This window comes from Amblyraja radiata, chromosome 10 (assembly GCF_010909765.2).
Source record: "Amblyraja radiata isolate CabotCenter1 chromosome 10, sAmbRad1.1.pri, whole genome shotgun sequence".
In the NCBI taxonomy this organism is placed as follows: domain Eukaryota; kingdom Metazoa; phylum Chordata; class Chondrichthyes; order Rajiformes; family Rajidae; genus Amblyraja; species Amblyraja radiata.
Genome location: NC_045965.1, coordinates 14,503,569 through 14,525,968, shown reverse-complemented (window position 1 = coordinate 14,525,968; position 22,400 = coordinate 14,503,569).

The following is a 22,400-nucleotide window of genomic DNA, read 5'->3' as shown; positions in this document are numbered from 1 at the left end:
CATTCACACACGTTACATGTTACAAATGAATGGCCAAACAAATTGCCGGATTCAGAGGCAGAACTGAAACCATTTTTTGTACGTAGGAATAAACTCTCAGTAGACAAAGCGTGTGTCATGTGGGGACCGAGAGTTGTAAACCCTGAAAGATACGGAGTAAAATTTGCTAGGAGATCCTCCTGATCAGCATTTGGGAATGTGTCTCAAAGAGTCTAGCTAGAAGCTATCTAGTGCAGAGTTAGAGGGACAACAATTGTTCATTGTGATTGATAGTCACTCCAAGTGGATAGAGGTGTTTCCAATGAACAAAACGATATCCAGCAAAACGATAGACATTTTGCGAGGATTGTTTGCGTCCTATGGATTTCCAGAGGAAATTGTGTCTGATAACGGACCTTAATTCTGTTCACAAGAGTTTGCGTAATTCATGAAAGGGAATGGTGTAAAACACACTAGAGTGTCTCTATTGGTTCTAAAGCTTGCAAAAAGTGTCTCTATTGGTTCTAAAGCTTGCAAAAAATGTCTATTAATTCTAAAGCTAGCAAAACGTGTCTCTATTGGTTCTAAAGCTAGCAAAAAGTGTATTGGTTCTAAAGCTTGCAAAAAAATGTCTATTGGTTCTAAAGCTTGCAAAAAAATGTCTATTGGTTCTAAAGCTTGCAAAAAAATGTCTATTGGTTCTAAAGCTTGCAAAAAAATGTCTGTTGGTTCTAAAGCTTGCAAAAAAATGTCTATTGGTTCTGAAGCTTGCAAAAAATATCTATTGGTTCTAAAGCTGGCAAAATATGTCTATTGGTTCTAAAGCTGGCAAAATATGTCTATTGGTTCTAAAGCTGGCAAAATATGTCTATTGGTTCTAAAGCTGGCAAAAATATGTCTATTGGTTCTAAAGCTGGCAAAAATATGTCTATTGGTTCTAAAGCTTGCAAAATAAATGTCTATTGGTTCTAAAGCTTGCAAAAAAATGTCTATTGGTTCTAAAGCTTGCAAAAAATGTCTATTGGTTCTAAAGCTTGCAAAAAGTGTCTCTATTGGTTCTAAAGCTTGCAAAAAAAGTGTCTATTGGTTCTAAAGCTTGCAAAAAAAGTGTCTATTGGTTCTAAAGCTTGCAAAAAGTGTCTCTATTGGTTCTAAAGCTTGCAAAAAATGTCTATTGGTTCTAAAGCTTGCAAAAAGTGTCTCTATTGGTTCTAAAGCTTGCAAAAAAAGTGTCTATTGGTTCTAAAGCTTGCAAAAAAAGTGTCTATTGGTTCTAAAGCTTGCAAAAAGTGTCTATTGGTTCTAAAGCTTGCAAAAAATGTCTATTGGTTCTAAAGCTTGCAAAAAATGTCTATTGGTTCTAAAGCTTGCAAAAGGTGTCTTTATTGGTTCTAAAGCTTGCAAAAAATATGTCTATTGGTTCTAAAATGGTTCATACTAGCACTCCAGTAAGCGCCGCCGCCTCCCCCCCCCCCCCCTCCCCTGGTTGGCTTGGCTTGGGTGTGTCTTGAAATTGAAAGGCACTACTTACTGCAAATGGTGGCATGAGGTTGAAAGGCACTACTTACTGCAAATGGTGGCTTGGGAGCTTTGGCTTGAAGTTGAAAGGCACTATTACTGCAAATGGTGGCTTGGTTGCTTTGGCTTGAAGTTGAAAGGCACTACTTACTGCAAATGGTGGCTTGAAGTTGAAAGGCACTACTTACTGCAAATGGTGGCTTGGGAGCTTTGGCTTGAAGTTGAAAGGCACTATTACTGCAAATGGTGGCTTGGTTGCTTTGGCTTGAAGTTGAAAGGCACTACTTACTGCAAATGGTGGCTTGGTTGCTTTGGCTTGAAGTTGAAAGGCACTACTTACTGCAAATGGTGGCTTGGGAGCTTTGGCTTGAAGTTGAAAGGCACTATTACTGCAAATGGTGGCTTGGTTGCTTTGGCTTGAAGTTGAAAGGCACTACTTACTGCAAATGGTGGCTTGGTTGCTTTGGCTTGAAGTCGAAAGGCACTACTTACTGCAAATGGTGGCTTGGGTGTGGCTTGAAGTTGAAAGACACCACACTGCAAATGGTGGCATGAAGTTGAAAGGCACTTACTGCAAATGGTCGATTGGTTGCTTTGGCTTGAAGTTGAAAGGCACTACTTACTGCAAATGGTGGCTTGGGAGCTTTGACTTGAAGTTGAAAGGCACTATTACTGCAAATGGTGGCTTGGTTGCTTTGACGAAGTTGAAAGGCACTACTTACTGCAAATGGTGGCTTGGGAGCTTTGGCTTGAAGTTGAAAGACACCACACTGCAAATGGTGGCTTGGGAGCTTTGAAGATGAAAGGCACGACTTACTGCAAATGATGGCTTGGGTGTGGCTTGGGTGTGGCTTGAAGTTGAAAGACACCACTTACTGCAAATGGTGGCATGAAGTTGAAAGACACCACTTACTGCAAATGGTGGCTTGGTTGCTTTGGCTTGAAGTTGAAAGGCACTACTTACTGCAAATGGCGGCTTGGGAGCTTTGGCTTGCAGTAGAAAAGGCACTACTTACTGCAAATGGTGGCTTGGGTGCTTTGGCTTGAAGTTGAAAGGCACTACTTACTGCAAATGGTGGCTTGGGAGCTTTGACTTGAAGTTGAAAGGCACCTCTTACTGCAAATGGTGGCTTGGGTGTGGCTTGGGTGTGGTTTGAAGTTGAAAGGCACTACTAACTGCAAATGGTGGCTTGGGTGCTTTGGCTTGAAGTTAAAAGGCACTACTGTAAATGCACTTCCTGTTTGCAATGTATATTGATTTTAGATAAAACGCTACCACTTACGGCTGTGATTTTTGGCCATCTTACTCAGTCCCCCTCCGCTGAGCAGATGCAGAGAATTCTTCCCATCAATGAAAAATAAAAGTGTTACTAGTTTTTTTTTAAATGTTGAAAATCTCTCTCCTGTCAATCACTCCATGAAACATAGAAACATAGAAACATAGAAATTAGGTGCAGGAGTAGGCCATTCGGCCCTTCGAGCCTGCACCGCCATTCAATATGATCATGGCTGATCATCCAACTCAGTATCCCGTACCTGCCTTCTCTCCATACCCTCTGATCCCCTTAGCCACAAGGGCCACATCTAACTCCCTCTTAAATATAGCCAATGAACTGGCCTTGACTACCCTCTGTGGCAGGGAGTTCCAGAGATTCACCACTCTCTGTGTGAAAAAAGTTCTTCTCATCTCGGTTTTAAAGGATTTCCCCCTTATCCTTAAGCTGTGACCCCTTGTCCTGGACTTCCCCAACATCGGGAGCAATCTTCCTGCATCTAGCCTGTCCAACCCCTTAAGAATTTTGTACGTTTCTATAAGATCCCCTCTCAATCTCCTAAATTCTAGAGAGTATAAACCAAGTCTATCCAGTCTTTCTTCATAAGACAGTCCTGACATCCCAGGAATCAGTCTGGTGAACCTTCTCTGCACTCCCTCTATGGCAATAATGTCCTTCCTCAGATTTGGAGACCAAAACTGTACGCAATACTTCAGGTGTGGTCTCACCAAGACCCTGTACAACTGCAGTAGAACCTCCCTGCTCCTATACTCAAATCCTTTTGCTATGAAAGCTAACATACCATTCGCTTTCTTCACTGCCTGCTGCACCTCAAGCCCACTTTCAATGACTGGTGTACCATGACACCTAGGTCTCGCTGCATCTCCCCTTTTCCTAGTCGGCCACCATTTAGATAATAGTCTGCTTTCCTGTTTTTGCCACCAAAATGGATAACCTCACATTTATCCACATTATACTGCATCTGCCAAACATTTGCCCACTCACCCAGCCTATCCAAGTCACCTTGCAGTCTCCTAGCATCCTCCTCACAGCTAACACTGCCCCCCAGCTTAGTGTCATCCGCAAACTTGGAGATATTGCCTTCAATTCCCTCATCCAGAGAAAGCCACACCTTTTCCGGTGGGGGGGGGGGAGGGGTTATAAAACCCGGAAATGTGGGTGTGCAGTCTCTCAGTCTCTGCAAGATGGAGGAGGGAGAGGTCACGACTCGCTGTCTTTAGTGGCTTTGTACCCTACTTCAAATGGTATGAAACTGCTCTTGAATTTTACTTCGGAGTCACGTGAGTGACTACGTGAAGAACCCGCTCAGTGCGCAGGCGCGGCATTACGCCAGCAGTGCAACAGCGGCCGCAACGGGAGTTAGGCTCTCTCGTTACAGGATGAACCGGACCGTCAGGTGAGTACCCTGAGGTCAGGGTTTCTTTTACAGGTGAGCCTTTTTTCTGCTTGTGTTTTTTACAGGCAGAGAAAAAGGCTCTGGAACAAAACTGTCCCCCGTTCAAGGAGGAACGGTTTCCCGTCGGGGGGGAGGGGGCAGCAACAGGCGGTAGGAGCGACCCGGTGTTCCTCTATTCCCCGACACCGTGCCGAGGCCAGCCCGCTAGTACCTGAGCAGCTGGCTGGATGTATAGCCACTCGAGAGGCAACCGGCAGGTGTTCCCGATTGGGACGGGACGTCTCTCCATCCGCACGGGGGGAGAGAGAGCCGCCTGAGCCGCTGGAGCGGCTCACGGAACAGGAGCCTGCGAGACGCGCTGCTTGAGGGGCGCTCTCGCATCTACAAGGCAAAAGCTCCAGAAGAAGGCGGTAGGAACCGGGCGCTCCGCTATTCCCATCACCGCGCCGAGCCCAGTCCCGCTAGTGCCTGAACTGCGGGCTGGATATCTAGCCATCCGAACAGGCATCCGGCCGGTGGCGTCCGATTCGTCGGACGGGGAAATGTCTCTACCTAAAATGGAGGAGAGACAGCCACCTGAGCTGCATCCAACAGCAATTGGAGCAGCTCCAGCGAGATGCGCAGAAAGAGCGCTCTCGCGAAAAGAAAAAACAAGACTTTCGAAATCTGCCCCCGTCCAACTCCGCAAGAGGAGAAGGGGGGGCAGCAACAGGCGGTAGGAGCGCTATCCGGGCGCCCCGCTATCCCCGACACCGAGCCGAGTCCAGCTCCGCTAATGTCTGAACAGCGGGCTGGAGGCAAAGCCAAACGGAAGAGCAACCGGCCGGTGGCATCCGACTCGTCGGACGGGGACGTCTCTCCACCCAGGAGGGGGAGGGACAGCCGCCTGAGCCGCATGGAGCGGCTCTTGGAGCAGGTGCTCCAGCAAGGTGCACCCCGGGAGGGGAGCTCTTGCAGAGGGAGGTCAGGCACTCCCTCTACAGTGCCTCCTGCACTGTCCATTGCATCCTCCTTTCCAGAGGATAGCTTTGGGGACCAGGACTGGGCTGGTCCAGAACAAGGGGTTATGGCTGAAGATTTCGGGAGTATGCAGGGGGTGCAGGAGCAGGAACAGCTGCTTGGTGTAGTGGGCCGCTACGTGTCAAAACCCCATGCAGGGGAACCGCTAGAGGCCAAATCTGGGGACACATTGGGGCAACCATCCGGCACCACGAGCTAAAGCTGCAGCGGATACTCCGACTATTGACAGCAGGCATCACTTCGTTTGCTCGTTCTATAAACAACACCGAGATGACCACCAATCAACAGGATACACTCGCGTTGTTGTGTAACACGCAGTTTGAAATTAATAATCTGCGGAAAGAAATCATCAAACCTGCCATCAGTCCTCGATTTGCGGGGCTGTGTAAAACACCAGCCAATAAGCCAGACAGGCTGCTCTTCGGGAAGGCAGGGTATAAAACGAGCAAACTGAAAACACACACCACCAAGTGGCAGCACCCCGCCGCATCCACCAGTAAACATCTGCCATTCAACACTGGTGAAAGCTCGGGGTCCGCTTACTTTCACCGTAAGTCTTTTTTAGACCAGGGCCCAGAGCGGACCCCATGGAAAATGCGCCAACCCCCAACAAACACGCCACATCAGACACCTCGCAAGCCGACCAAAGGGAATCAGAGGAAATACCCGTAACCATGGAGGTAGGTGGGTCTGGTTCCTATCACCTTTTGGGAGGTGGAGGCTTAATACTAACAGGAGGTAGATTGCACCGGTTTGAAACATAGTGGATATAAAATACAATTCATGTCAGAAAAAACGCCGCCAGTTCAACAATGGCCCCAAAGGGTATTTCTCCCACCGTCAAAGAGAAACGTGAGGGACAAGCTGAACTGGTGAGACTTATCACAAAGGGGGTCATCGAAAAGACCAAACATGAACCTTCGGAATTTGTATCGAATATATTCACTAAAACCAAAAAAGATGGTGGCTGTCGCATCATCATTGACTTAACATCACTAAACAAATTTGTTAAGTATATACATTTCAAAATGGAGACATATGTTACTGCCAAACAACTGAATTCCAAAGGATATTCGACAAGTAGCAAGAGTAATTGGGAATATGGTAGCAGCATTTCCGGCTACTCAATTCAGACCTTTGCACTATCAAAAAATTTACAGAGAGCAAAGGTACAGGCAATAAAACGACATACAGGTCACTATGATCGTGTCATGAACTTACCCACTGAAGCAATATCAGAGCTACAGTGGTGGGCAGAAAACGTTTGGCATAGTTTCAGCCCTATCTTTATCACTAACCCTACTTTAGTTACTAAAACAGATGCCAGTGCTCAAGGCTGGGGAGCGACTAACTCCATATCCAGCACAGGTGGTAGATGGACTAACCTATAGTCATCATTACTACTTACATTGGGCATTAACTATCTAGAGATGTTGGGCGCCTTTTATGGTTTAAAAGCATATGTATCTAATATGCAGCACTTGCATGTTCGGTTACAAATTGATAAATACTACGGTGATGGCTTATATTAACCATATGGGTGGCATAAAATCATTGTCATGCGACAAATTGGTCAACATGATTTGGCAATGGTGTGTCGAAAGACATATTTGGCTATCAGCTACTTACCTACCAGGTAAGCTAAACACCCATGCCATGAGAAAATTAAACGCCTGGGTTGCAAGTTTGAACAGACCTTACCTGGAACTGGGATTGTCCAAACAAACCATCACCATGTCGGCATCCCTTCGAACATCCACCAGAGGCAGTACTTAACCAGCATCAAAAAAGGGAGAAGTACTGCCAGGAAACAGGGACGACATACGCAACAGCTACAGCCACCAACATACTGGAGTTCCTGGCCTATCTACACCACGATGTAGGGATCAGCTACAGTGCCATCAACAACCAGCGCCAGGACAACAGGCGATGGGATCCCATCCACTGGTGGTAAAACTGATGAAGGGCATTTACAATATCAAGCCCTAAGCCCAGGTATACCCATATTTGGGATATCAGTGTGGTCCTGACATATCTCAGGGAATGGCCACCAGCCAGATCCCCCGGCCTCGAGCAAGCTACACTAAAGACGCTCATGTTGATGGCACTTGTATCCGCTCAGAGGGTCCAGTCACTACACCTATTGCGACTGGACAACATGATCACAGCTCCAGACCAGATCTGTCGTTATCCAGCGACTGATCAAACAGAGCAGACCAGGAACACCTAATCCAGTCGTGGCTTACCCACCAGAACCACGGTTATGTGCCATGACTCACCTACTATCCTACATAGACACAACCAAAATATACGAGGGAGATGAAAAGCCTTGTGGGTCAGTCACAAAAACCTTATGGTCGGGTGACGAGCCAAACCATTGCGAGATGGCTCAAGCAGGTGCTAGAAACTGCTGGGATAAACACTAACGTACAAATTTTATTCCACCAGGACAGCATCCATGTCGACGGCTAAAGAATGGACATGCCTATAGACCACATCCTGGCTACAGCAGGATGGTGGGGGGGAAAAGACCGTTCAGAAATGTTATAATAAGCCGTTGGCAAAACCTGGTTTATTTGCAGTAAAGATTTACGAACTGCAAATATTTAATTTAAGCCCAGGGGAGCAACTTAATTCTTTGTTGTTATTGTTTAAAAAATACCATTGTGTTTTTCTACAAATAGACTCATTGGTTGATTACGATAACACTTTCTCCCTCAAGAACTTCGGCAGTGAGTGAAATGAAACTGTTACACGGTTTGAAATCACAGAGCTTTGAAATCTTCACGTAGTCACTCACGTGACTCCGAAGTAAAATAGTAAGATTAAACGAGAACTTACCAGTTTGAAGTTTGATCTGTATTTTATGAGGAGTTACGATGAGGGATTACGTGCCCTCCGCTCCCACCCTCATTATATGGATCAAACTAATAAATTGATGTCTCCTTATCTTTACTATGTTTACTTCAAATAACTGTGTCTATCTGTGATTCCACACCGCTGCTTGGAAGTATGCCGCGCCTGCGCACTGAGCGGGTTCTTCACGTAATCCCTCATCGTAACTCCTCATAAAATACAGATCAAACTTCAAACTGGTAAGTTCTCGTTTAATCTTACTATTTGGTGGCCTTGCACCCTGCTAGAAGTGGTAAGAAACTGCACTTGAATTTGGTGGCCTTATACCCTGCTTGAAATAGAATTTCAAGGATTAGCCGTGAGTCAACTACCAGCCCACCAGCCGTGAGTGAGTGATTTGCCAGCATAACAGGCTTGATTGACTGAGACGCCAGCCCAAGAATCCATTTGGCGCACAATTTGCATACTAGCCCTCTGGAAACCAGTCCCTTCAGCCCACAACACCCATACTAGCGCTCCAGAAAGCCCCCCCCCCCAACTGGCCACCAATATTAGAATTGGTGGAGAGGTGGAATATTGCGTTGGATGACCAGCCCTCCTGTGTGATGCTGGGACCCAACGGGTCCCACTTAGTCTAGTTAATAGGTAAAATTACCCAAACTAGATTAAAAAGTCTGGAAATACTCTGTTGCTTCCCAAACCACACTAGTTAATTCAGTGGACTTTCTCCATGTCCAAGGTGTGTGGTATTGTAGCGATGTTACAATACTTACCTTCAGCGGCGCTGCAGTTCTGCCATTGGCCATGTGCGCGACTTTGGCGCCTTGGGGGAGGGAGGGGGGCGTGGGATTAAAATGCCGTTTTCTCCTGCCTGTTGGAGTCGAACTTCCTCAGGCTGTTAAGTTGCTGCTGAAAAATTGTTCCGACTTCCGTTCTCGGAAGTTTTTTTATAAATCGGGGGACAATTTAATCCCTGGAGTAAAATATAAAGCTCCTTACAACACTGTCGATGCTTACAACGGGACGGATCTCACGTGGGGGACAAAACAAATTGTAAATCGTCTATTTTACATATAAACTTGCTTCTTAGGATGACTTTAATCAAAATGTCCTTGGCGATAATGTGATTTTGGCCCCATACGAACCGGCAATGTTTTTCCTGCCAATATGGGGTTCAAATTCACTGCAATCGCAACGTTCCAATCGATCGCGTTCCACAAAAACCCACTCGCAAGATGATTGAAATGGCCATTCATTTACGGGAATTAAACATTAAATTCCTTCCATTTGGCCTATAAATTCATGACAATGAGATTTAAAAATCATGTTATATTGTGAATTCTTGTGTTATTTGGATACTTAGGCTATTTAAAAATGTTAACCTTTTCTTAAGAAATGGATAGATGTTTAGATCTAGTAATTGAATTTTGTAATTAGCTACAATTAGGTAACTAACTAATTATATGCTTTAATTTCAGGTCATCCAAGTAAGATTGTTTCATATTTGTTTCAGAATGCTTCAATCCATAATAACTGAAAATCTCATTCAGTTCTCTTAATTTTTAAGAAAGTTACGGGCTTTTGACTGTCCTCGATCACAGCTATTGAGTTAAGTCAATGGAAAAGCAATAGGGAACAAGATGCTAATTTCAGAGTATGAAAATGGCCATAACGTTTTTAATATTGAATATATGAAAGTGAATTAGGTGTCAAATTAAACTTCTTTTTATGCTTTATCTGATGGGATAAATTGCACTTGATTTTTAAAATCTCAAAATGTTGTAACATTGCTAGGTATGGCATACAGAAACCATCTGGTGTGGAAGCAAATAGCACCCCTCAGATGCAAGCATCAAGCCAAAAGGTAAGGATGATAATAGACATGAATAAGCAACATAAAATGCAATGTAATATTAAATATCAGGATACCTGAGACTGTTGAATTTGTGCAGAATGCGCACACTTGGAATTAAGATTGTATGTGGAGAAATTAAATGCATCACAAATTCTCCCAACCTGGGAAGTTGCTCCCTTGGTAACTTGTTCTAATTTTGCCTGCATTTTGTGTTGTTGATCTTCATATTGCTCCAATATTGCTTGAAGATTCTCTGTAAGAAAACACGTATCACCATTTAAATAAAGAGAACGAGGAAGTGTCCTGACCCGAAACGTCACCCATTCTTTCTCTCCACAGATGCTGCCTGTCCCGCTGACCTATTCCAGGTTTATGTGTCTATCTTCGGTTTAAACCAGCAACTGCAGTTCCTTTTTACACAAGAGAATGAAGGATCTCTAACCAAATAACACTTCCATTTCCTCTCTCTCCCCGTCTCTTCCCCACCCGAGTCCTCTTGCTAATTTCACCATTTGTATTCCTTCATCATCACCTCATCCCCAGCCAACAATGGACCCTTGTCAGCTCCAACCTACCTGAGTCATCGAAGCAGGCTCTGCTTTATTCTGTACATCCCCATACCTCTAATTTCCCCCTCCCTGTCTGATGAAGGGTCTTGATCCGAAACATCACCTATTCTTTTCTCCAGAGATGCTGCCTGACCCGCTGACTCCAGCATTTTGTGTCTATCTTTGGTGTAAACCAGCATCCACAGTTCCTTCTTACCCAATTAAAGTCATACTATACGCACACCATTTTGTGCCTCGACACGTCGTAGCCAGTTCACTTTCCGGTGTAACTGTTCATTCTCCTCTTCAAAGTCAACTGCTACATCTTTGAACTCCAGCAGCAGCTTTTGAGAAGGTACAAGCTGGGTAGAAATAAGTTTAGTGTCAATTAAAGCCAAAGGATTTCTAGTGGTCTGTGAAATAGTCACCATTCAAATTCTAGATTAAATATTTTGCTATATGACTCTACATGCAGGTAAGACTAGTGTAGATGGGGCATGTTGGGCAGTGTGGGCAAGTTGGGCTGAAGGGCCTGTTTATGAACAGTATGACTCTCTAAATAATTTTAGCATGCATTATACTTTTAATGTGCCACTGCCGACAGCTCCATTCTACCACAACTATTTTATTATTGAATTTTCCTGCAGGCGCACATCTATCCCATGTAACTTACTCTTCAGAAAGGGGTTCTACACGGAATGGAGTGAGCAGTGAAATGTAGGGAAGCATTCCTTCATACAGTTGAGCCCAGATTAAAAATCTACAATGTACGTAACTAACTGTGTAAAAAAAAAATAATTTGGTTCCTACAATGCTTCAACAACTCACGGTATATCATACCATCAATTTTCCTTTTTCGATAAGATGAAGTCATTTCATTCCAGGTAAATGGCAAACAGATGAATATTCAGTTAATCGTCACCAGGTGCAAGGGATTTTTATTTGGGGTACCTGTACATTGTCCAGCTCCTCTTGAATCTGTTCGATTTTCACCATGTATGAAGCTTCCGTTGACACGAACCTGTCCTCTGATCTTCCAGCCTCTTGCTTCATAAGCCTCACTTGTTCTTTTAGAAAGAGAAAGGAAAAACACCCATAATGATCTGATATTTGTTGCAAAAAAAGCAATACCTCCACAATTTGCAATTGTTTCCACAGCAGTTAATGGCAATCAGTGTAAATCATATGTTCTACTAAATACCAGCATTTGAAATCATCAAATATCCTTGAAATACTACAATTCATTAAGCTTGAAGATTTGTAAGGCAAAATGATAATCCCATTTACATATTTATCCAACGATAAATTCCTTAACTATCACTAGTGAGAAAAGATTAGATGCTTGAAAAAAGCTCCACAGAAAATGTGCACCCTCAACATTTTGGAAATTAAGGTATAAAGTTACTTAATCCCAAAACAAACAAAATGATCATTCTCAACTGGCTCCATTAAAACCCTTATTTATTTTAAATTACTCCAAATAAATATCCTCTTCTGCTGCTGAATACAGTCTACCTTGTCCCTGGTTTCACCTTCTCTTCTGTAAACTGTCATGCAAACACAGCTCAAGACTCACAGAGATAAGACATTCATGGAGTTAATGAAGTGTCCTGGTTGCTCTGTGGTCTTCTCATTAAAAGCTATTTGAAATTAAAATATGTTGATGTACCATTCCCGGCAAGGGCATTGTGAATGGTAAAATGTCTTCAAATTATTTTATTTAGAGATACAGCGTGGAAACAGGCCCTTCGACCCACCATGTCTGTGCTAACCAATGATCCTTGCACACTAACACTATCCTACACACACTAGGTGTAATTTACCATTAACCCAAGTCAATTAACCTACAAACCTGTACGTCTTTGGAGTGTGAGGATACCGAAGTACCTGGACGAAAACCCACAACATACAAACTCCGTACAGACAAGCACCACAGTCAGGATCAAACCCAGGTCTCTGGCGCTGAAAGGCAGCAACTCCACCGCTGTGCCACCAGGCCGCACTTCACAATATCAGCATCCTCTCAAAATTAAAATTCAGTGATAGCGATGTTTAAAGGAATCAAGAAGAGAATGTTTTTAAAAGCATCTGTACAAATCTGTCCAAATGACTACTGTGTGTTCCTGTCAGCCATTTGGCAGCCTCTCAAAGAATTATTTTCTTGAATCCTTTAAACATCACTATCTTCTGATCAAGGAATCCTACCAGGATACCCGAGTAAAAATAACTTAGATTACACGCTACATTCCCTGATCACTGAATGTACCAACCCATTTACCAACCAATGAAGTATATTTTTAAGTGTGACCAGTGATAAAATATGGGAATTGCAGCAACCAATTTGCATACACAAAATCTCACGAGGTTACAGGGACGAGATAATTACACGGCAAAACAAAAACGAAGTGATGTTTTGTCATAAAATCCACTCCATTCCTCTAATGCTAGAATATTTTAAGGCAAACCTACTCCCTACCACGAGCCGACAGATGTACAAATCTGCGGTAGGAACGCTTATGGCCAAAAATATTAACAGGTCAACTTTGAGTAATTACCTTCCAGTTCTTTAATCTTCCGTTCGGTGAAATAATTTAACGAACCAATTGCCTGTTCTGCAAGTGGTGCACAGAACTTGGCATGAGGTCTTAAAAGTTGGAGATCTTTGTGAAGTTGTAAACAGCACTGATCTTTTTGTGATGTTTCTTGGGCATGTTTCTCCCTGATTTTACGGAGCTGAGCGCTGTGTTTTGTTTTGAGATTTTTAAAATATGCCTTGTGACTTGCCGTCAGATCTCTAACCTTGGTTCGCATGGCGTGCTTTTCTGACAAAAGCTTGTCCTTGCCATTTTCATTTTCGATCTCACGTTGCCGGCAGTTGCCTGAAAAACCGACAACTAGAACGGCGACTGTCAGAGTGGAACACGAACACGCGCGCACACACGAACACACGCACACACACAGGAACACGCCCACACACACACAGACATGAACACACACACACACACACACACACACACACATACACACAAACACACACACACACACACAGACATGAACACACACACACACACACACACACACACACACACACACACACACACACACACACACACACACACACACAAACGGGGGAGTAACTGGCTGAGTGAAATTCACATGATGCAAAGCCAAGGTGATAGACACACACCGCGATGAACAGGAAGGTTGGCGGCTAAAGCACAGATTCACCATCCTCTGACTAAAGAAACTCCTCCTCATCTCCTTCCCAAAGGAACATCCTTTAATTCTGTGGCTATGACCTCTAGTCCTAGACTCTCCCACTAGTGGATGGGATAATGAAGAACGATATAATCAATAGTGACACTGTTGCATTATAATCAAGAGTTCATGTGTTGTTGGCATCTTAAATATCAGATCTCTTCGGATCTTGGTCACGGCTGAAAAAAATTGGTGGCACAGATCAGCAATGCCAACAACCTGTCATAACCAGAATGACAATGTTGCAAGGCTCGACATAAACTGAGATTCTGCACTATAACAGATCATAAAAGGGTTAATGAACTGATTTAGAAAAAAAGAATGGGAAGATTCATATAAAAGAAAATCTTCTATTTTTTTCATATTTACAGATTTATGTCCAAGAGGCTCCCTGCTATTTTTATTTCACTGGCAGTTACCACAGAATCCCTTAGCTGGTTGCAGAGATCTTTCCCTGTAATTGAGCTTCACACAGCAGCAAACAATGATGTCCTTACCGCTAGCTCCAGATTCTTCTCATCGAGCTTTATCTGCAGCACTTCCGCATGTTGAGTCGTTTCCAGCAGTGCCTCTACCTTTTCACGAAGTTTTTCCTTCAAGTCATCCAGCAACTGAGGAAGGTAACAAGTGATTAATACCTCCTAACAGTGATAAAAACTGGGCAACATAGAATGGAAATCACACATGCACAACATTTGTAATTCAAGTGCACCAATAGTTAGGTCCTCAATTCCTCCTTGGTATTAAGACATTAAATTAAAATTATAATTAATGAAATCACGGGATGAAATCATTAATTTGCATTCAATGGTTTAATGGTCCTTTATTGTCACGTGTACTGAAGTACAGTGAAATTTGATTTACCACACAATCATACCAAAAAAGCAACAAGACACAAAACTACATAATGATTAAACATAAACAGCCACCACAGCGTCGTGTGAGAATCACTAGGACACCCAGCATAAGCGGAGACCCACAGCCATCAGTTCAATGTCCTTCACGCTCCTTCATCAACCGCTGTCCTCTCTCTGCAGTCCCTGTCCGCCCAAAGTCAGAAAGCCGTCCACACTCGCACCAGACTCCAGGATCACTACACTCACGGCAATCCCTCCGACTCCCCACCAGGGCAGGCAGCTCATCCATCATGTTTTTCGGCGACCACATATTCCCCACTGTGATGGAAGGCGAATAACTTTTACTATCTTCCTCCTTTTCTCCCACGGTCGGGGCAATCGAAACACCCGCAGTCGAGGCGATCGAAGCTCCCGCAGTTGGCGATCAAAGCTCCTGCAGTTCGAGCTCCTGACATTGATCCCTAACAAAGCTACCTCCAGCTCCACTGGCACTGCAAGTGCTGCAACTCTACCGCTGCGCCAGCGTGCCACCCAACACAATGCCTCCTCACCCAACCTCTCAAAATTTGTCAGAAACTTGTATTCTTTAATAGCTTACTCGATACATGTGACAATTAATTAAACTAAAATCCCATCTGCATCATCTCCTGTACAATTTTCTGACTGAAAACATTTAGTCAGAACCTCAGCTGTTCCCACCCTTGCTTCCTTTAACTGGCTGGGAAACATTTCTGCCGGACCTGATGATCTGTCCACCTTCGGAGATGCCAACTTCACTAAATTAATGCAGTAATCCAGACATGGCTGCAACTGCACTGCAAATTTAGCAAACCTCACAGCCTGTATTTGGAATCAAGCCCCAAAATGATTCAGCGGCAAAACAAACTCTCTCATGGTCAAGGTCCGAGGAATCATTACTGGATTTAAACAGAAAACAATTACTTCCTCAGAGTGTCTAAAATTTGTTTGCAGCCAACGTTGCTTATAAGGGACCTTTATTGTTCAATTAACAATGGAATGTCACAAACCATGTAACTAATTTGAAAATAGCAAATATGTGATAATGTACTAATGTGGTGAATTATCTACTTGAAGGGTTTTACTTTTGGGGTAAAGACTGGAAATGTCACCCTGGAAAACACATTTCTTTCTCTAAAATATGCCAAAATAAAATATTTCACATCCACCTGAGACACCAAACATGATTTAATTCAACATTTCATTTGAAAGTTGGCACTTCAGGTGCAGCATTCTCTCCGTATTGTACTGGAAGCATCAGGCGTAACTTTCTGCTTAAATCATTTGAGTAGGACTTTTAAATAACATTTTGTAGTCTATTTTGAAGTACAACCTTCTAAACCAAGTGTGAAGGCATCCTTTCAATTTCCTTGAAAAAGATCCGACACACGACATGAAACGGTTTAACAATAGTCTTTGCTTTAGAAAATAAGAGGCATTGTTAATTGTTATTGTTAAAAAGAAAACTTGCAATATTTGGGACTGAATTTTCAGGCTTTCAAGTGAAATCCAACTGCAGAAATGCAAACACAAAGTACACAGATCACTGTAATAGCTCACTCAGTGAGGGTAACAAATATTCAACTGGAATTGGTGTTACCTTAAGCTGTTGATCTCTCACGTGAAGCTGGGTCTCCTTGTCCTGAATGTCGTCTTTGAGCTGCGCTACTAGCTGTTCTTGCTGAGCCAGCTGCTCAGTTAAATCAGCCACCGTATACTTACCTGTGGCAGCACTGTGCCTGCAGAATGATTGGTCACCATTAATAACTGCATCATACTGAATCAGACTTCAGAGAAAACAGTATTGAAATATTCAGTGACTTGATAAGTGCATTAATGAGGAAAGCATGGAGGCCAATGCATTTTTTTTATTGCAAGGCCACTGCTGCAAAATTCAGTCACTCTGAAGACCTAACGTAATTGGCCTCGTGTATTTTAACATGCTCAAAGGCTTTCCCACAATGAATTCTCATATTGAGGGGGAAAAATAGGATAGACAGAGACAATGTGCTGGATTAACTCAGCAGGTCAGGTGGTATCTGTGGAATAAAAGGATGGTTGATGTTTCGGGTCAGGACCCTTTTTCAAATTTGTCGTGGTCTTTTCTTGCTTCCAGATCCATCCCCTACAACCAGTCTAAAGAAGGGTCCCAACCTGAAACTTCACCCATCCTTTTTCACCCAAGCCACTGAGTTAGTTTAGCTTAGTTCAGTTTAGTTTAGATATACACCACTTTGGCCCACCCAGTCCACACCAACCTGCCAGCCCTGTGCATTAACACTACCCTACACACTAGTGACAATTTACAATTATACCTAGCCAATTAACCTACAAACCAGTGCGTATTTGGAGTGTGGGAGGACACCCGAGATGCCGGAGAAAATCCATGCAGGTCACGGGGAGAAGGTACAAACTCTGTACAGACAAGCACCTGTAGTCCGGATCGAACCCAGTTCCCTGGCACTGTTAAGGCAGAAACTCTTCCGCTGCACCACCATTACTCCAGCAGTGTGTCCATTTTTGATATAAACCAGCATCTGCATTTCTTTGTGTCTGGGATGCAAGTCTGATTTGCTAGTAATACTGGGAAAAGGGAAAGTGTCCTGGAGAGCCGCACACGCGAGGTGGGAGTGACCCTAGGAGCCGCGCGGGCCCAATCCACCCACCAAACAACCGCGCCGCCGACCGGAACGTGGCTAGACTCGTCCCACATGCCTCCCAGGGGACCGAGGTGAAGTCGGATGGCGAGGTCTGCCTGGGCTGAGGGAGCCTCAGCAGCGGCGGTGATGGAAGCCTCAGCAGCGGTGGTGAAGGAAGCCTCAGCAGTAGCGGTGAAGGAAGCCTCAGCAGTAGCGGTGAAGGAAGCCTCAGCAGCAACGGGAGCTTCGGTGGTGGCGGGAGCCTCAGCGGAAGTGGGGCCTCACGATCGACCCGCAATCAGCGTTCAATGAGAGTGGGGGGGGGGGGGAAGGAGAAGACAACGGGGACCGGGCGTGGGGGGACTGCCGTGAAGAACAATGGGGATCCGGTGATGGGGGACTGTCGTGTGGGACGGTGGTAGAACAACGTGGGTCCCGGTGTGGGGGAGTACTCTACTTTTATAATTCTCTACCCAGGGGATATGCCTGCGTTTGTTTGTTTGTTTGTTCGTTCGTTCGTTCCGTTTAAGGCGTTGTGCACACGGCAGCCAGCCAACAGTCGCATGTCTTTTTCTTTTTATTTGCACTTTTAATTTCAAGTTTTCGTGCACCTTGTGTGTTGTGACTGTTGGCAAATCAATTTCCCTCCGGGGATGAAGAAAGTTTTATTGTGTCGTATCGTAAGTGAAAACCAAGGGTCAATTCAGGCTTCAGTGAGGGCCAATAGCTCTCTGATGACTGTGGGTGAGTAGTGATACGTTGGAGCAGAGGAGTTTAGAATTGGTGGTCAATGCTGCCCACAAGGTAAGGTGTTATGATGAGCAGCTGACTCCTAGTACCAGGAGCTTGGGTCCTGCTCAGACCAATCCCCTTTATCTTGGAACAAACAGGATGCCCATCTTTCCCAGGGTTGCTTTTACATTAGTGGCCCACCATTGCTCATCACTGCACAGGACAGGAAGAAAATCATGAATGTCATAAACGTCCCACGTTTACTTAGAGGAGAATGTATTTTTTCAAGTAGTGAACCAGTCACATTACACAAATAAACATTTCTCAGCCTCAATATGCACAACCCATCTAATAAATATTAGTCATGCCAATAACAATTAATAAAACATGAGAAATTCAATTTTAAACGACTAACATTTACCAGAGGCAAAATATAACAGACAAATTAAGTTAAGCACAGGAAAAGCATTTTCATGAAATATTTTTGCAATTGAAATCACAAGCAAGTGATTGTAGTCCACACATTATTTTATACAACGAAAAACAAAATTCTAAGATATATCATGAATACAAATACAAATTTTGTAAATGCAAATGCAACAACAGGAAATTACAAAAATACTTACTCCCGCCGATGCAGGGATTTTTCATTTGCACAAATGCACCTCCACATGCTTTTAATTTTAATGTGGCTGCAAAATAACCAAAATAATAATTAAATAGAATTGGTACAGAGCAGAGATTAGTTTAACCGGGCATCATCCTTGGCACGGACATTGTGGGCCAAAGGGCCTGTTCCTGTGCTGTACTGTACTGTTCTATGGCCTATGAGCTTGAGTTTACATTTAGTTTGTTGTCACGTGTGCCGAGATACAGTGTAAAACTTTTGTTGCGTGCTGACCAGTCAGCAGAAGGACAATACACGATTGCAATCGACCCATTTACAGCGCAAGGTAAACCCAGCAAAGTCTGATCAAGGATAGTCCAAGGGTCATCAAAGCAGTAGATAATAGTTCAGTACTAATAATGCGAATGATGAGATAGCAAATGCCGGAGGGGCCCAATTGAAGAAAGTGACACCAATGCAAAGCAGATCAGTGGCAGATAATAAAGAGACATTAAAGTGAATGGAGAGGAGGAATTTCTTTAATCAGAGGGTGGTGAATCTGTCTAATTCATTGCCACAGATGGATGTGGAGGCCAAGTCAATGGATATTTTATGGCGGAGATTGATAAGAGTTTTGATTAGTGTGGGTGTCAGGGGTAATGGGGGAGAAGGCAACAAGTATGAAGGCAGCTGGGCTCTAAAATTCAGGTAGTTCCAATGTGTTAAATGATCATACATCTAAATTACTTACAACCAATAAGCAGAGCAGGATTAAGGGCTCAAAGATGCCCCAATAATGCTCAATAATGGGGAGTTGCAATAATGGACAAATTATGATGCAATGCAATACACAAAATATTTCTGCGACAGTGGATACGTGGAACTTGGGACCTCAATTGTTTTGGAAGCAGGGTCAAATTTCACTTGACTTTTGGTCATTGAACATGTACATGGTTTCACTTTGATGACGTTCTCGCAGGATATGTGTCCATAAACTGATTCAATATTCTCAAAGTAACTAAAATTCAAAACAAAGCAATCAATGGAATTTGCACTCATAAAATGAGCAACACAATGGGGGAGCCGGTAGAGCTACTACCTCACAGCACCAGAGACCTTGGTTCCATACGGACATAGGGTGCTGTGGAGTTTGAGTGACTGTGTGGGTTTCCTCCGGGTGTTCCAGTTTCCTCCCACATCCCAAACACATGCAGCTTTTTAGGTTACTGTAAATGGCCTCCATAAAATTGCCACTAATGTGTAGGGAGTGTTTGAAAAAGGGGAATAACAGTGTAGCGACACCCGGTGGTGGCTCTGGGTAATAGAACCCTCGTGATTGACTGGAAGAGTCACTGAGCGCGGGTGTTCTATTGGCAGTTTTTTTGCTGTAACTGTCAGTAACTGTCAGTCTAGCGCCCACACTTGTGGAAGCCACATTGTAAATTTGGTTGTCTTATCCACTCTCGTTGCCTCGTTGTTTCGTTAAAATAAAACAATTCAAACCAACTTACCGTCTCCGATTCGCCAACATAGCCTGTTTTGGGACAAGACAGTAAAACATGCTTGACAATAAAACACTCTTGAACCAGTATGAATGTCGAGACCAACTGGCGCCTGAGCAAGGCGATCCTTTGCGTGCTGGTCTGCATCTGCGTGCAGACTGTAAAAGGTCTGCTGACATCCATTACAATCATTCCACTCTTAAATCTTTATTTACCCTTCACCTGTACATTGTGGATGGTTTGATTGCAATCATGTATAGGCCTTCCTTTAGCTGGATAGCATGCAAATTCAAGCTTTTCATATGACAATGAACAACTAATCTAAAACGGGTGATCAATGGTCACCATAGAATCACTGGTCCGAAGCGGCTGATTCATGTTGTATCTCTAAACTATATTAAAATCGCTTCAAACCAAGAGCTTGTGAAATTCCTTAATTTCTTTGCTTATGTGATGGAAATCACTTGGAAAACATATGTAATTTTGTGCACACAAATCTCCACTATAAAATGCCCTGAAACATTTGGCTTCCCACACTCATACAGATATACAGGACTGAACATCTTATGTAAATTATCAGCACTATACAAGGTAAGTGGAAAAGAAAATTACAATACCTGTATCAATCCAAATGTCACAATATATTAAAAATATTTGATGATCTTTCCCCAAGCGGACGATTTCCAGATTGAATTTAGCCTCCTGATAGTCACGTACTTGCACAAGGTAGAGCAAGTAATAGGAAAAACACAAAGAAGGCTATTGTCTACTGCGAGGGGAATTGATTACAAAGGCCGCAGATTACGTTTTACTTTCTGCGGATATTCGCAACACTTCCCCTGAAAGATCTTTTACAGGAAAGGTCTCAGAATATAGAGATGTTAAGAATAACAAGTTGTTCAGGTTATGTTTGCTCAACTAATAGCTAAAATGGGATAGGCCGTGCTGTCTTCTCACTGTTACCATCGGACAGAAGACACAGAAGTGTAACGTTCCACACTCCCAGTTCAAAAAAAGCAACTGTCCCATCAGATTCTTTAACTGACCTAATGCTACCACAGCAACGGAACATTACAGACCATCTCTTGGCAACAATTCATTGTTTTTAATTTTCTAAATTCCATTTTATAGACAATAGACAATGTCATATGACAATTACCTGAATGGTGCAGGAGCAGGTCATTTGGCCCTTTGAGCCTGCACCACCATTCACTGTGATCATGGTTGATCATCCACAATCAGTATCCCGTTCCTGCCTTCTCCCCATAGAATAGAATATAGATTATTGGTGGTGTTTCAGTTTGTTCCTGCATCCAAATAATTTATCACATCAAATTCCTTTAGTCCACTGGAAGTAGATCACCAAACTTCAGAGATTCCCTGCTTCTATCGCCATAATCTCCAAGCACTATGTCATTAATCCTAACATCGATTTCTTTCAATTCCTACCTTCCACACATATAGAAAGCTAATAGCCCTGTCCCACGGTGCGAGTTCATTCCAAGAGCTCTCCCGAGTTTAAAAAAATCAAACTCGTGGTAAGCACGGAGAATGAACGTAGCGGGTATGTTGGAGCTCCGAGACGTCTCTTAGCGCTAACGGCAGGTACTCGGGAAGACTCGCTAAAGGCAGGTAAGCACGGGAAGATAGGCTGTGGGCCGAGCATCAAAAATGTGTCTAGAAATCAGTTTTCGTGACCCAAGTCACCAAACTACATGAAATTTTCCACAGATTTAGATGAAATATAATTGAGAAGGAAGTCATAACTCGTCATTGCCGAAAGTTGCACATTAATTAATTAAACTAATTAGACAATGAGATCGGGAAAGTAAGCGCCATCTAGTGGCCAATGCCCATATTGCACGATGGGCAGCCTATTTCCATGTTGCAGTCCATTTAAACTATATATCATTATACCTATATATATTCCAGATAGTAATATAGGTATAATAATATTATATTTAGGTATAATAATATGTAATATATTATTATACCTATATATATTCCAGATGGTAATATAGATTTAATAATATAATAATATAATATATTATTTAAAAAACATGATATAAATAACACTTGGAACATTGTGTGCAGTTCTGGTCACTGCACTATAAGAAATATATGACTGCATTGGAGAGCATGAAGAGTAAAGAAGATTCATTTGTGGACATTAGACACAAAGTTCTGGAGTAACTCAGCGGGTCAGGCATATAATATATTATTATACCTATATATATTCCAGATAGATATATTCTTCCGTTTTCCTGGAAATGGCCGCTACGGACGGCACTATGTACACCTCCCCCCCCCCCCACCCCCC